This window comes from Danio rerio, chromosome 17, assembly GCF_049306965.1.
Source record: "Danio rerio strain Tuebingen ecotype United States chromosome 17, GRCz12tu, whole genome shotgun sequence".
Lineage (NCBI taxonomy): Eukaryota > Metazoa > Chordata > Actinopteri > Cypriniformes > Danionidae > Danio > Danio rerio.
In genome coordinates, this window is record NC_133192.1 from 18,119,979 (window position 1) to 18,132,500 (window position 12,522).

Sequence of the window (12,522 nt, forward strand, 5' to 3'; positions counted from 1 at the left end):
ACAATCACTTTACTCTGCTTCGTTTATATCTTAGTCAGTCTCATGCTTTTATACAGTTAGTCTAGGGCAGGTTTACGTGACAACAATGTACTAAAAAGAGAAATGTACTAAAATGTTTGTGTCAAAATTATTAGTTCACACTGATCTGTCAAAATGACTACAAATGCTGCAATATGCCAATCAGTTTGCAAAGAAACACTATACAGTACATCTGCATTGTTAATTCTTTTTCTTTCTTTTGCCTGATTAAAATTATGCGGTTTGAACATTTAGGGCTCTATTTTAACAATCTAGATGCAAAGTCTAAAGCGTATGACGCAAAAGCATTAAGGCTGTGTCCAAATTCACTTTTGCTATTTAAGGATGAAAAAATACTGTCTGCATCCTGGCACATGTTCTAACAGGGTTTTACGTATTTTCATAATGAGATATAGGTGTGTTTTGAGCATAATGTGCATTAAACCAATCAGACTCCCATCTCACATTCCATTGGAAAGTCAGTTGCATATCTCGCCATGGTGCATTTGCTATTTACATGGCAGACTTTTGTAAGTGGAAATACTGAATGCTTCACTTGCGAGAAAATAGTTAGCCTCCTCCATTCAGCTTCTTTACTATCTCTTTACTTTGCTTTTACTCTTTACTTTTTAATATTACTCTTTACTTTACTTTACTTTACTTTACTTTACTTTACTTTACTTTACTTTACTTTACTTCACTTTACTTTACTTTATTTTTACTTTCATGGATAAGGAATTGGCGGAAACTTACTTTACTAAAGACATCCATTAGTCAACATATTTGGGATTAGTTTCAAAACTATTTCTAAATTCAGTTTTAATTTCCAGCAAACGAATAAATAAACAATAATAAAGAAGTGTGTTAAAAAAGTTATAGGCTATAAAAAACACATCAGTCCTTATGCCCCATATGGTTCAAAACCTGACAGGAGGACAAATCTAAACTTAAAACAAATATCAATATGCATATAATAAATAATACTACTACTAATAATAACACTATACAAATTCAAATTATGTAGGTAGTGGCTGTTATATTTATGCAGAAAATAATATTATCTGTAACATTTTAATCCTTTATTTGTTCATATATGAAGATATTAGTGTATTGCTGTACATCCTGTTTGTATTAAGCAATGTGTAAGCTTTGTATAGGCGCATAACTAATATGATCTGCGCTGGACTTTAGACCTGCTTTTAGTTAGCCAATGGCGTGATCTATTTTAGTTCCCCAAAATAGCACTGCAAAAACAATGCGCCTTAACACACCTTTTTTTTAGACCGGAACACCTATGAGTCCTCAAAGTGGCTCAAATGGATTTGCTATTTAAACGACATTGCGCAGAACATTAAAATTAGAGTTGCGCTGGTCTGAAAATAGCAATTAATGGCGCAGGGTGTATGATAGGGCCCTAAATGCCATTTTATTAACTGTTTTTTATTCATCATCTTTTTTCTTTCATTTTGAATCTCATAGGATTTAGGGCAAGGTTTCAGTGTTCAAATAAGGTGTCCACTTTAGGCCCAATTCCAATTATATTTTATACTCCTACCCCTACCCCTTCTTCATGGCCCTTGAAACAGAGTGTGCAGGGAAAGGGCTTTGTACCCCTAAGAAATGGGACAGCACTACAGTACCTGCACACGTCATCATATGTCATTGCGATCTTTTGCTTCATATGATATTGACGATCACGACTGCTGTAGTTATTCCAGTTGCTTTATTTTTTTAGTATTTCTCTTTAGGAAATTATTGAAGGCATATATCATGTTGTCATAATGATATAATGTGGCAATAAGATCTTAACTGTATTTACACAGAGGCCGTATTGATCTATGTAAACACACGAAAACATTAACATTATACCAGACACTGTAAAAAGCTAATTTCCAGCCATTAGACTTTTCTGACAGGGGATTCGAGTGTTATTGAGTGACAAAATGTTGTGGGACTACTATACTAGAGTTATTATTAGGTATTATAGATAGCGGAATTTAGCGTTTTTTATTTTAGCATTTTTTTAAGGCATGATGGTAAAACACGAACGCAGTTATGAATGTATTAAAACATGTGCTTGTTTGTTGTAAAAATTCACAATAATGACAAAACATACTGATTTGTGCATATCCTGACTTCTGTGTGCAGCCATGATGCAGTTGTAGATGGTGTATTCTGGAAAATTTTTATACCCCTTGGATTCGAGTGTGGTCCTAAAAAATTTAAGTTTCAAGGGCTATCTAGCCCTTCTCCTTAGCTCTGCGCATTGAAGCTAAAGAGAATTGAGACCCCCCTACCCCTTCACATGAACGCGCAAAACGAGGGGTAAGGGAAAGGGGAAAGGCTAAAGGCTGATTTATACTTCTGTGTCAAACGCCAGTGTATGCTACGGCGCTGACGCATAACCCTTCGCCGTGGCTGTCGGCGTTGCTGACTTGCACCTCTTAAAAAATGTAACTACACGTCGCAACGACGTGTAGTGCAAGCTCTGTGATTGGTCGGCTTGGTAGCGCTGACGAGTTTGGGTGGGACCGAGAGCCGCGTGAATGGTGCGAGCCTGATGGAGCGATTGTTTACAAGTGTGGAGTCCCGTGAAGGAGCTCCGGATGGAAAGTTTTGTTTTGTGTTTACCTCATAGTTAAAGTTGTTGCACGTCCGCCGGTTCCTGCCTCAAAATTAGCGAGTTTGAGCCACTTGTACATCCCGGAAGTGTTCAGGAAAAGCAAAAAAGCAGCAAAGAAACTCGACACAGAGGAACATTAACACGTCACTGCCAACTAGCGTTTCGGAAGTGTTAATGCAGACTGACAGAGACAGTGCAGAAGTATAAATGCACAGCTACGCGCGTTGCATGCGCTGTGGGTTACGCCGGTCACTTGATGCAGAATTATAAATCAGTCTTAAGTAGTAGAATTGGGCCAAAATGATTGTTCACCAAAAACATTTAGAGTCTACAGCTTTGAATATAGAAAAATCAAGTAAAACTTACCTCCAACTTCATTTTAATAACTAATAAAAATTATTTAGATATTTAAATTTATAGTTATACAATTTTATGAACCAAATTTAACACAATAAAATCACGGTGCCACTTACATTATTGATACTTTATACACATACTAACATTATTTAGAGATTTTTCAGACTTTTTCAGCATCAGGAATGGCAACTATATGTATTTTTATTTTACTATTATAGCAACTTACAATATAGCTCTTTCTATTTTTTTGAATACAGCTAGTATTTTAAAGAAATGTGCTCTTATTAATACTGCCTGTATTCATTTTACCTTCAAAAATGCGTATATTCTTATTTTACATCATAATATTTCATTATAATTATTATTATTGCATTTTTAAAAATAACTTTTGAACATTTGGTACATGTACTAGAAATGTACCTAGAAAATGAAAATAATGTTTAAAATCTTTTCTATAATCACAATCCAACAAAAAAAAAAAAAAAAAAAAAAAAGCATTGTATAGGCCTTTAAGCATTCACATTTACATTCACAATCACATTTAAATGAATAAAAAAAAAATTGTTTTACGTTTTAAAAGTTGATTGAATCTATATAAACCATGTATTTGAGTTTATTCAAAAAAAAAAAATTATTCATATACACTTACTTACTTCATAAGTAATACATATACACTTACTTTGACCTTCTGATAATTTTCTCATAATTTTCGTTATATCTTCATGAATAATGTAGACTAATAAAAATGGTTATTTAAGAAAACATTAAATAACATAAAGACACAGTTACGTAGAAAATGTAATGGAGAAAATGAATGTGTTAGTGCTTCTAGAATCCAACTGTAAAGTTCTATGGCATGACAAAAAATACCAATATTCAGATTTTGTGACTTTTTTTTTTAGAATGACAAGTTTAAAATGATAAGATCATGTAAAAAAAATGACATTTAATATATTTAATATAAACATGATTTATATTTTCAGGTGAAATGGTCCAAGTTCATTGAAGGTAACAGAGCACATTTGAACACAAAACAGCAGTGAAATGACTATAATAATCACTTTGAAGTTGTTTACAAAAAAAAAAAAGTCCATTTTGCTGATTAACTTAGGTCAGACGTACGGAGATTATGGAGATTTCCAGTTTTAATCCAATGATCCTTCATCCTGTTGTTTTTGGCTTTTGAATAATGATACAATTAGCTTAAGTACTAATACAGCTAATGTGCAAGGGCTATGTAAAACAATAGATAAAATCATTATAGGAAAAACAGAAAGCTGGTTTAATTCGGTTTCCTGTACATCACTGACCTTTTACCATAATGAATATTGAGTTCATTGCCGACAATCATGAGGACAGGTGCTAGATACAAAGCTTCAAGGAGTAAAGTCGAGAGCTCGGAACAGGAGTCCAATCACCACGACAGGTCATTTTAACAATTGCAAAACTATTTTCTGAGTTATCGACCGATTCCAAGAAGATCCCAAAACACCCTTCCTTTGAATTCTCCCTTGGTAATAGTGTGAGCCATGAGGAAACAATCTAGCATTACACACCATGACTCAGGTTTGCCAGAACTCCCGGGTGTGTTTATAACTTTTGCACGACTGCAATCGGAGCTTAATTCTTTATCCCAGTTTAAGAGCATTTTTCTTTCCTAAGCATGTTTCAAAGTCATTCTCTTTGAGGGTGAAAGATCAAAAACACTGCAGAAATCTCCTAATTATAATTGAATTTCTTTCCGAACGTACAGAAAAGCGGGTGTTTGACCGCAAACGGGGGATCCTGCTAAACTCATGTTCAGACCGCAGAGTTTACACAGACAGTGTAGCAAATAACATAATTGGCCCGGTTAAGACAAACAAAACAAAACACACATGAGCGTAGAGAAACTCCACGCCAGCTTTTCGAGGAAATTTGCTGGAGGTCTTTCGTTTGCGCGATTGGAGCAAACGAAACTGAGCCAAAGTCCTTGACTGTCCACAGTCCACAACCACAGCACTTAAGAAAAAGAATGAATGAGGCTCCTATTTGCTTGATCAACACATTGTTCCTTTCTCAAACTTAGTAAACAAATGACTAACAGTACGTCTGAGGGCTTTGGACATATTGGCGGAGTTTTAATATTGAGCTGATTATCACCAAAGCTGATTATAGCACTAATGTTTTTGAGGTTTGGGGTCATAATTCAAAGGTGGTGATTTTTAGAATGTGTGCTTTTGGATTTTGAATTCCACTTTGTCTGCAAACCATTGTTTATAAATAAGCTTATTGATGCCTGGTGTTTTTGATTTTATTAAGCTAAATAAATCTGCATGAGAAACCTAGAACAATGCTTACAAGAACTACAGGCAATTTCAAATGAACTTGCAAGATATTTATTTTTCTCAGTGATGCTCGTTTTCTCTGTTCATTCTCGTTTATTGAAATTTGCTTCAACTTAAATCAACAAATGATTATCATCCGTGCTGTGATTTTTCAAGCCCGCACGCTTATGGTGATTTGATGAAGCGGCGGTTTGAACTGATGCGGTTTCTGTCACAGCTGGGCAGGCATGCAGAGCTCATAAGCCTTTAGATGTAATCCCTGCACATGCATCTGATTCCTGTCAGCGAAACTCGCTGCTGACCCACTTGACAGTTCTGCATTACATTTTCCGTCAAAACATAAGCCCAGTCTGCAAGCCTCACTGTTATATAAGTATGTGCTCGTTTACAGATTTTGTAGTGTGAGAGAGACTGCTAATCCTGTTCTGTGAATCAGGATGAGAAGGGTGAATGCGAGTTCAACCCCAAACATGAAATATATATATATAATAGACTTATAAAGCACATTATGCTTGTACCTGCTTTGACCCCGTTTTACTTCAGAAGTGCCATGATTATTCATGGAATAGATTTAACGAGATGTTGCAAACAATCCTTGGTGATCCTTGATTTTGTTTTATATTGATCAGCGGTTGCTCTAACCAGGTCATTTGAGTATAGTGAACTCATTATCACGTTAAAACCACTAGTTTGAGAGACCAGTTGGTAACTTTTAGAGCAGGGATACCCAAACTTTTCCTCAGAAAGGGCCAAAACCCAAACTCTATTAAGGGCTGTGGGTTGAATATACCAAACCGTATTACATTAAATTTGCCATGGGTCATTTCCTCATTTTTTTCAAATTTTTAACATGTTTTAATCAACTTATCGTAAAAACATAAACAATCAAATTTATAACACAATGGAGATCAATGCTGAACACAATATTGAGCTGCTCCTGTCTTTACCTTGATTTGCTTGCCAATGTCTTGTACAGTACATTGTCCTCTATATGTCAAGTGGCAGAAATTACTTTTTAAAAGTCTGATTAATTAAAAACATTTAACTTTAATTGGCTTTTTTGTAGCTTCTCAAAGAAACAAAAAAAAAAAAAAAAAAAGCTTACGTTACATTCGAAATGACAATCTCTGTCAAAGGCATACATCCCAGTCAAGTCCTTAAAATTCTCCCTCTCTTTTCAAATGTAATGGGGGGCCAAACAAGAAGTTACAATAGGCCAACTTCAAGCATCTCTGTTTAAGAGGCAATGGGCAACCAGGTGAGACATAGGGTTAATATTTAGTGCATCGAAAATTAGTTGTTAAATGCTCCAAGCCCTGATTGTAATGTTTAATGTTCTTGTACAGCTCCCACTAGCTGAATGCAAATGTGGATCTATTTATCGTAGCAGAAGTAAAGCAAAATGTTGCTTAACAAATACTGTAATAATAATAATAATAATAATAATAATAATAATAATAATAACAATAGAGGGTGTCACGGTGGCTCAGTGGTTAACACTGTCGCCTCATAGCAGGAAGGTTGCTGGTTCAAGCTCAGGGTAGGTCAGTTGGCATTTCTGTGTGGAGTTTGCTTGTTCTCCCCATGTTTGCGTTGGTTTCTTCTGGGTGCTGCATTTTCCCCTACAGTCCAAAAACATGCGGTACAGGTGAATTGAATGAGCTAAATAGGCTGTAGTATGTGTGTGAATGCAAGAGTGCATTGGTGTTTCCCAGTAATGTGTTGCGGCTGGAAGGGCATCCACTGTGTAAAACATGTACTGGATAAGTTGGCGGTTCACTCTGTTATAGTGAGCCCAGAATAATAAAGGGACTAAGTTAAAAAAAAATGGATGAAGGAATGAATAAATAGTAATAATAGAATGATATAGAATAGAATAGAATAGAATAGAATAGAATAGAATAGAATAGAATAGAATAGAATAGAATAGAATAGAATAGAATATGGCAAGGAAGCACAAACACACACACAGAGAAACTTTAGACCAACACAAAAGTAAAAAATAATGCTAAGTTGCTTATTACACCAGGAAATTGGTCAGCTGTTTTCATTGTAAGCATTTCATTACATAAAAACCCTGTTTTGTGTTGACCCATGACAACTTACTGGAATAATAAGCTATGAGTTCATGCTCCTTTTGCACTACAACTGAGTATCTTGTTATGTTTTTTTTTTTTAATGCATATGACCCATCTAATGTATCCAGGTACGGTTTTGTTGCACATTTTCAATACCAAAGTAAGCAAGAAACATTTCTCTAAAAGTTGCTCCATGTATCATCACCTTGAGCTTTAGGACATGATGCGTTGACCTTCTGGTAGTAGCCAAGCAACCTTTTTCTTAGTGAGCCTGTGTGTTGTGCATTCAGAGATGCTCTTCTGCAGACCTGGGTTGAAACAAGTGGTCTTTCTATCAGGTTGAACCAGACTGGTCATTCGCCTCTGACCTCTGAGATAACAAAGTATTTTCTCCCAAGACATTGACGTTCTCTGGTTATTTTCTCTTTTTTCACAACATTCTGGGTAAACTCTAAAGTTTCTTGTAGTTCAGCAGATCAGCAGTTTCTAAAATGTTCAGACCAGCAACAATCATCTTCATTTTATTATTATTATTTTTTTTTAGGTATGCTATATTCTGCAATTTTGGTCCAATTTTGAGTCTGACTCATGCAACTCTTCTGTTAATCAGGACAAATTTCAGCTGAATATGGTTTATTGTTTCTTGTGCTGTATACGGGGGAACAGAAAGGCAATTGACTACTCCAGAACGGCAATCGGATGTTTTTTCTAACAATTTATGGTTGGCCCCAATGAGGGGATTGCACAGTTGAATAATAGCTTTGAACCGAATCTGATTGAGTTGAACTCATGATTGTACCCTCACTGACTGCACCCATGCAAAAACTGAAACACACAATGACATACACAATCACACACATTTCCAGGTTCAAAGGGGTGCAACAATAAAAAATATATCCCATAGTGCACAGAAACAAATAAAAGTGAGCAGATTATAATATTTTGTTCATATATTTGTTAGATTCAGATTATTTTTGAGTTTTGTCAAAAAAAAAAAAAGTAGTGTTTGTAATTTCTTTCTTTCCACCAAAGCTTCACACTCCTTCCCATTGCATCACAGCAAGAAGGTTGCTGGGGTTCGAGCCCCGGCTGAGCCAGTTTCTGTCACATTTTTGTAAGGAGTTTACATGTTCTCGCCATGTTCGCGTGGGTTTCCTCCGGGCGCTACAGTTTACCTCACAAGTCCAAAGAACTGTGGTACAGGTGAATTGGGTAGGCTAAAAATTGTCCATAGTGTATGTGTGTGAATGAGTGTGTGTGGATGTTTCCAAGTGATGGGTTGCAGCTTGAAGGGCATCCGCTGCGTAGAACATGTGCTGGATAAGTTGGCGGTTCATTCCGCTATGGCAACTCCAGATTAATAAAGGGACTAAGTCAAAAAGAAAATGAATGACCGAAGAGAATGTGATGTGTTGATTTCTCCACCATAATATGAGCAGTCAAGCTGTTATTTAACAATTGATAGTGTATGCATATAAATCATGGGCTTTGGCATTATGTTACATGTGATCTTCCTATACAGTGTGAGTTGCCGAAATCCTTGTGTAAATTGCACAGTGCAATTTGGTGCCATTCTGATGCTTGGTTTGAACTGTAGCAGATTGTCTTGACCATGTTGCTGTCATGCGATTAGCTGATTAGATTTTTGCATTATCGAGCAGTTAAACAGGTGTAACTAATTAAGTAACCACATGTGTAAAATGACAATAGTTACAAATACCTTTATGAATACTTGTGATTCAAAGTATATAACATAGGCTCATTCTGAAAACGTAGCCCTATATACATTTCTGGAGTTCACGAATAATGTAGCCAGAGCTGCGTATGGCTGTTCGTCTTTAATATTAATGCAACAGGGTGGTTTGGTGCCGTTCCTTTTCTCATTTACCAGCTGGCGCTTACCTCCATGTGGACAGCTTTTCCGCTGGTACCAGTTCGGCCAGATGTAGAGAGGAGTTGACCATGACAATGAAGTTCAAGTCTGGTGAAGAACGTTTCCAGTAAGCAGGTAAGACAAAAGCAAAAGCCAAAAAGCAAAATAAACAAGTAAATGACAAGGTGAAAATGTGGTAAATTTTGAAAACTTAGTAAAAAATCAGGCGAGGGTTTTTCTTTTTCTTAATTGTTTCTAAAACACTGTTGAGCTCTAAAAAAGCATATACATCGGCCACTGGTAGATTCGCGGAAACAAAAAACTGCAAAAAAAACGTAGCTCCTGGGACATATTTTGCTCTCTCCAGAAATGTATATATGGGTACATTATCAGAATGAGCCTGGGTTGAAAGCGTATGGTTGTTATAAAAGTAGGACACTAAATATATTTTTCAATGTTATAAACCAAATAATTAGACATTCTGAAATATTTTTGACATTAAATTACAACAATTTTATTTTAAGAGATAATGATAAATTCACTTCTAATAAGCAAAAACACATATTTAATGCAAAATAAATAAATAAATTAAAGCATCAGACATTTTTAGTGAATGTGTAATTAGACTGAACTGATCATTTGTGAGGCTGTCTGGTGCAAGAAATAAAATGATTGGGAATCCTCCACATTAAACTATCCTTACATTTACAGCACCGTGAGCCAAATAGCACACATTCTGAATGCACTCTATGAGACAGCTTAAACTTCTTATAAGTCCAAGAAATGCTGGTTGAAGTGCTGCGTTTAGAACGGGTCACCGTCTCCCCATTTACACTCGATGCAGAGGTAGTAATTGAATTTTTGGCTCCAATCCTGTTATACATTGTTGTGGATGAAGACTTCGCAAGCCAAGTTTGCATTCTAAGGCTCATTGTCTGTTGGCTTAATTCCTGCTTGTACACAGTGCACAGATGGGAGTAAATATTTGTGGGGAACATATGAATCAGATGAGGTAGTTTACAATTCCAAGCTACAACAATAACACAAACATACAATCCACCTTGACTCACTGAATGACTAAAATGGATGAGGACTTAGCCAGCTATAGTGCACCGCTGAGATCATTGCATGTGTGAGTTTTACTGCTGCCACCACGTAAAAGAGTCTTTTAATAGTTTATATAACATTTACAGCATTATGCTGGTATTCATTCAGGATGTTAAACTACTTGTTTTTTTTGTTTTTTTTAATTCTCACATTCCTGGGATTTTGTTTTATGCGGGGTCTGATAAACCGAGGTCTGTTTGCGAGAGTGTGTTGTGGTTTTGGCAGTCATAAAGTATGCAGCCACACCTTTAGTGAAGTAATGGTCAGGTTTAATATTACGTATCATTCATCTAATGCTAAATGAGCCTTATCTTGCAATTATAAACTCATTTGGAAGTTCTGTCTGGCACTGGTGTTATCAGATGAAATGTAATATAATTCATGCGGTTTGCAAACATTTTGTTTGCAGCATACTCTTCATATCAGCCGACAAGCTGTTGGACGTGAAGAGTTATGAGTTCAGCTTTGAGAATATGCTGTCGAATATGGAGCCAGATCAGTCTCAAAAATAATACCTTAACAAAATATAATTAATATACAATTCACATTTATAAAATTCAATTCTTAAACACACAAATCCAATTGCTATATTCAAAACACGATTCATAAATACACTAATTCAATTCATAAATTCAAAACACAATTGGGAAATACACAAATCCTTTTTTTATTTTAAAACACAATTTGTAAATACACAAATCCAATTGGTTAAATTGAGAAGACAATTCGTAGATTACATAATTTGTTAATAGGCAAATCCTATACATAAATTTGAAACACAATTAATTAATTCATTTTCTTTTCAACTTAGTCCCTTTGCTAATCTGGGTTCGCTACAGTAGAATGAACCGCCAACTTATCCAGTATATGTTTTACGCAGCGGTTGCCCTTTGAGCCGCAGCCCAACACTGGGAGGCTTCCATAAATTCATTGCATTCACACTCAATTTAATTCATCTATACTGCATGTCTTTGGACTATGGGGGTGATTGGAGCACTATGTAGCTAGATCATTCTCAAAAACTTTACATTTTACATAAATTTTGTAAATTACATTTACAAAATGAAATGCATAAACAATTAACATTTATAAACTTCAATTCGTAAATAAAAAAATCTCATTCGTAAGTTCAAAACAAAGTTTGTAAATACACAAATCATATTTGTAAATTTAAAACACAATTCCTGAATACACAAATTCAATTTGTAATTTGAAAAAACAATTCACAAATTCAAAACACAATTTGTAAAAGCGTAAATCCTATTTGTAAATTCAAAACAAAATTTGTAAATACACAAATCCAATTCTTAAATTGAAAAATCAAATAAATAACTATGCAAATCATATTTGTTAGTTCAAAACACAATTCACAAATATGCAAACCCTATTCATCAATTCAAAACACAATTCGTAAATAAGGAAATCCTATTTATCAATTCAAAACACAATTCGTAAATACGCAAATCCTATTCATAAATCAAAAACACAATTCATAAATATGCAAACCCTATTAATCGATTCAAAACACAATTCACAAATAATCAAAACCTATACATCAATTCAAAAAACAATACGTAAATACGCAAATCCTATTCATAAAAATAAAAAACACAATTCGTAAATATGCAAATCCTATTTATCAATTCAAAACACAATTCATAAATAAGCAAATCCTATTCATAAATTCAAAACACAATTCATAAATAAGAAAATCATTTTCATAAATCAAAACACAATTTGTGAATACGAAAGTCCGGATTTGTGCGTTCATGAATTGTGTTTTGATTTTTACTAATTGGATTTTGTAAATGGGAATTTTTCCATAGGTGAACTCTAGAGAATGTCATAAAGGGAAAGATATTCAAAGAAAAGAAACTTGTTTACGTGAGAAAAATCTTTTCCACTCAAAATGATCTGAAACAACAGTGATGATTTCAAATGCTCTGCTTAAAATTGACATGAAATTTCCCATATCGTGACATCGATACATATTGTATATCGTACATTCAATTGAAATGGTCCTGAAATAAAAAAAAGTAGGGTAATGCATGATTGGATCGTTGGAAGACGGCGACTGCAAACTAAATGAATAAAGATTGACGAATGAACGAATAAAGGGCAGAAATGAGACACAGCCTG